This window comes from Phragmites australis, chromosome 6 (genome assembly GCF_958298935.1).
Source record: "Phragmites australis chromosome 6, lpPhrAust1.1, whole genome shotgun sequence".
Classification (NCBI taxonomy): domain Eukaryota; kingdom Viridiplantae; phylum Streptophyta; class Magnoliopsida; order Poales; family Poaceae; genus Phragmites; species Phragmites australis.
Genome location: NC_084926.1, coordinates 8,240,207 through 8,245,422, shown reverse-complemented (window position 1 = coordinate 8,245,422; position 5,216 = coordinate 8,240,207).

Sequence of the window (5,216 nt, the reverse complement as noted above, 5' to 3'; positions counted from 1 at the left end):
ACAGCCACTCCGAAGGCTATTCATCATCCGAACATGGAAAAGGCCCACGTAAAGGCAAGTGCATGTCATTACAAAGCACGGGGGTTGGTTCCTGAAAAACCTAAGACATTCTTCCTAGGACCCAAAAATACCCCTACGAGGGTCAAACTGGACGGTCCAAAGATAAGAACGATCAAACTTACAAAAATGAATCAGAACGGACGCCGAGTTCCTCTGTGGTCATCTGAGTACCCTCAAAACCAGCGCCAATTGCTGGCAAAAGGTCCAGGTCAGGGAAGTGGTCACGGACGCAGGAGACTCTAACCTAGAAAAGATGGTCTCTGACGGTCTCGCGAATCCTCTTCTCGAGGCCACCTGCCTCCTCAGAGGCCGCCAGAAACCACTCGATATGATCAGTCACGGTGTTCCCAGGGGTCGGGCGAACCTGGACACCGACGGATCGAAGCAATGAGTCAAAAGGGGTAAAAGCTCGGCTGAGTTGATCGTAGAATGCCACTCTCCACTCGTCGCTCTCCTAGGTTAGCCGCTCGAGTTGTTTTCGCATTGCATGCAGATCTTCCTGGCAGTGGTGAAGGCGGTCGTAGAAATCCTCTCTCTACTGGGTGCTTTCCCTAGTCACCCATTCTAGGTCCCTTTGCGCCCCGAGTAACTCCTCCCGGTAGGCTAGTCAAAAAATATATCGTAAGGCACACCGGTGTCGGCCAGTCGAATCCTACATGTGTGACCTAGGACCATCACGTGATGCGGGTGGTTGGTGCAATGCACCTTGAAGGTCGCTCGATGTACTTGCCGCTCGGCCGCAGACCCCCGCACACATCTAGCCACTGCCTCCAAGAAATGTCGGTCGGAAGGGTGGTCGACGAGTATGGTCGGGGATTCAGTGAGGGCTGGAGAGCCAATCAGCATAGGCAGGAGATCAGTTCAGGTGGAAGGTTCAGACACTTCGGGAACCCTATGACCACAACGACACAAACTTATCAGAAAACAAAAGCGTGGGGGCTCCATTCAAAAAGGTTACAGAACAAAGGTTACAATCAAGTTTTTTTTACTCCTCGGTGGCCTCCACCCGGAAGATGGATGTCATGTAGTCCACCGCCCCCTGGCACTCCCGCTATAGTCTCTCCTCAGCGTTAGGTCTGCCAGCCACAGCCCCCTCCCGGACCAAGTCCAGTTGAAGTTGGTGTCACGGCTGCAGTAGCATCGGAAGATATACTCCACGGTCGCTCTCACCGCCCGCAAGACGTCTTTCACACCCCACAACACCAGGGTGGCTGTTAGCTCAGTGAAGTGCTCTACAGGACCCTGAGGGCATAGGCCTGGGCTCGGGCGGTGCGGTCATCTTTTGGCTCGATAACCCCCAGCCCGAGGCTACCTAGGGGATCCTCCAGCGCTCTGAAGGCTTCCCGGAGAATGCTGAGGGTAGTGCGTTCATCCTCCCTGAGCTGAGAGCGCTCGACGGCCAGTGCGGCCTTCTCTTGGGAGAGCTCGCCGCACCTCCACTGTAGCTCGGCCAGCTACTTCCCTAGTTCCACACATCTGCTAGTCGCCATCTCCTTATCTTTGACCAGCTTGCGGACGGCAGCCGGGAAATGGCCAACCCATGAGAGCAAGTCAGGAATTAGAACGGACTCCTCGACCCAGCCTGTAGGGCCTGGAGCTGCCGTTGATGCTCTGAGGACCAAGGCCAGCATTGGCAGAGGGGTCGGGGTATCTGACCGGGGCACCGTCGGAGGGGTTGTCACGGTGGTCGCCGATGGCCAGCGACAAATGAGCAAAGTTCTGAAATCAAGAAGAAAAGAGCAATTCAAAGTATCTACACCTGCCTAGAAAAACTTACCTCAGCGATGGAGGACGGAGCACCAGCTTGGCCCTCACGAAACCGCCAGATCAGCCGGTTGGAGACGATAACCCCGCGAGTGGGCCGCCGGTGCTCGGGGTCCCATGGGGATGTTTTGACGCCACTGCGTCCAACAATTCTTCTGTCGCCCTCTTCCCACACCGTGTAGACGCTAGGCCCACGGTGGTGGGGTCGGACCGTGCTTGGCCAGGGTGGGTTTGGTCGCGGGGCACCGGGTCAGACCCGATTTGGTCGCGAGGTACCGGGTCAGTCCCGGGCTGGTCGCTAGGCGCCCGGTCGGTCTCGGTCTGGTCGCGAGATGCCAGGTTGGTCCTAGACCGGTCACGGGGCACCTGGTCGGCCTCCTGCTGACCGACATCACTCACCAGGCCACCGCCCATGACCACCACCTGACCCTGCGAAGGTTGGTTGCCTCCCGGCCCAGTCGGGTGTGAAGCGCAACTAGGACAAGGGAGATCCGGGGCGAGGGCAGACACTTCACGATCAATCTCCCAAAGGGCCTCATTGACCTCGTCGATTATTGGTGTCAGGGCATCGACCTCGGGAAGATGCTGAAGGTAGCTCGAAAAATAAAACTCTGACCAAGGGACAAACTTAGAATAGGAAATTCTGGAAAGATGCTAAACATACCAGCCTAACTCGGGCCCTCTCCGCTGGAGGGAGCTCACATAGAGGGACACTCGGAGGTCGACCTTTCCTGTCGGCCGCTGCCAACAGCGATCGGACCCGCAAGTCGATGACCTCGTTGGGAAGATCTGAAAACAATAATAGCAAAACACCACTCGACCAAGCCTCTCAAGGCAAGAGGGCGGCTGTAATATTACCTGCGGAGCTCTCCTGGGTATCATCATTGCTTTCAGTGTACAGGTAGGCCTAGCGCACCCTTCGCCATAAGGGGCACAGCCGGCGCTTGATGAAGTCATGGATGACATCCGACCCCGACAGACCAGCTTTCGCAAGCGCCCTGACCCAGTCAACAAGGGATAGTAGTTCAGTGGTCGGCATGGGAGAGCTTGCCCAGCTCTCTACAAGGCGCGCCGGCGCTTACGGCACGCAAAGATTGTCGAAGGAGTCGTCAGTCGTGAGGTAGAACCACTCCTCCCTCCAGCCCAACCACGACGATTTAAGATTCATCTCCAGGTAGGAACTGGTGATACCATCTCGGAGATGAAAACTGCAGCTCCTGGTGGTCGGCCCTGGCTGCAGTCGGGCCACATAGAAAAACCTGAAGAGATCGAGACATGGTTCGACCCCGATGAAGTTTTTGCACATGTGAGTGAAGATGCTCAGCATGATAATAGAATTGGGGTTTAGATGAAGATGGCAGATATCATAGAAGGAAATGACCGTATAGAAGAACTCGGAGAAAGAGTGGACGAGACCCGCTAGGAAAAATGAGGCGAAGATTACAATCTCCCCCTAGTGGGGAGCAGGAACTTCTCCCCCAGGGCGGTATCGGAGGACAGCCTACACAGAAGTAGTTGATTTTTGTACATCTGCTTTAGCTTCATGGCGGTGCATTTGGATTTTGTGAAGTCAACCTCCTTTCTGTTGTGCAGTACATCTGCTTTAGCTTCATGGGAATGCAGTGGTGGTTATTTGAAAGACTCTAGTGGGGATTACATGCGAGGGTCTCTAGTGCAAGGGCTTGGAAGGTGGAGAGATTTCTGGGACTTTCTGTCCTTCCATTTATAGGATCGACTCGGTTCCGACTCCTCAGCTCCCAAGGATCCATCTGGGGAACCTAAATTCCCTCAAAATCCAGTGTCCATTAAGGTTTCTCTCTCCCACGATTCTCTCCCTTGCGCACACTTCTCTATTTTCTCTCTCTCACTATCCTTTTTCTATGGACGCTTAATCTCCCCTCGGGGTGCAATTTTCTAAACCCATCGCTGAAACGGGCTGCATCGCTGACCACTCCTCGAGCATGGCTTGAGTTCGCCCGGGGCTCGAATGGCACGACTAGACCCAGACGCGTCCGTGTAAGGATCGGTTCAGGCCACCATACCCGCGGGGCAGCTTGGGGGCTACTGTCGGTGTAAGGTATATGGGGGTCCCCTGCCAAGACGAACGTCAATGACCGGTTTTTACGGGACTAGTTCTTTTTCTCTAAACAGGGTCCACCGTGCGACCACTCGACATCGCACGACCACACTCCCAACCCCTGCTGGATTTTCTGCGACCAGTCCCTACTGGTCACGGGGTAGGTACTCGTCTAAACCAAACCACTCTCATTTAATGCTAATGCCCATGCAGTTTTCCTTTCCCAGGCGCGTCCCACTGGCCGAGGCGACTAGGGCGGACGCAGAGCTTCCGTGTTCCCTCCCGCGGCATTAATTGTTACAGGATAGGTTCATGGACGTCATTAAGGGTGTGGCACGCGTGCGTGGGCGACCGGTGATAGGACGGAGCAGGTCGAGCGACCCGGACTGATAAGTACAAAAGGATCTGATGGATGGGACAAGCCTCACAACGCTCTGGAGCTAGCATGGCATGTGTGTTCTCCGTAATGATAGCCTATTGTTGACCGTCTAGATAGGGATTGGTCAGTTGGATGGGCCCACCTATAAGGATCTTTCCCCCGAGTTATAAAGGGAGGAGAGGAGAGGGCTCCGAAGAGGGGCCAAAACATCATCTGAACTAACGGAGACCACAGAAAAAGAATACACAGGATGTATGGCTATTACCCCAATGGGGCCTGAACCTGGATAATCATCGGTGTTCTTGAGTTGCACATACACCAACAAATTCAGTAGGCACTCCCTGAACAAAGATCATGCACCCGTCGTCCAATACACCCCGAAATCATTATCAGGGATTTTCTCCCGACAGGTGCCACACCTTAATGCAGGTGCAGAACATTCGCGTCTTCTAGATAAAATAGCAGAACTAAATCCAAGCTCCGACAGAATAGAAGTAGGAATTCCAAGACAGATGATTGATATTCCCTTTATTTTCTTATAAACAAGTTGCTCAATTTGAATCACGTGATAACTCAAGTTTCCTTTTTCGTTTGGCAAAATAGCCAATTTCGTCCTCCAAGTTTGTCCAAAGGCTCAATTTGGTCCACCAACTATCAAACTGTCCACTCGAGTTCTTGAACTTTCGTGTATGGTCCAATCTTGTCCCTAATCCAATGTGGCTATCCATGTTGGCGTGTCTAGTCAGCCGAGTCTAGCTAGGGCTTTCATGTGGCGTTCTTCGTGTAGGCAAAAAGTCCATAATGCCCCTTCGTACCCCTCCATCACATAATAGGTTCGACTGTAAGAGATAATTTTTTTATAAATTCGATTTAGGGTTTGGGAATCAGTATTTGCCCAATTTGAGGGTACGAGGGATAGATTAGGGTTGAAATTGG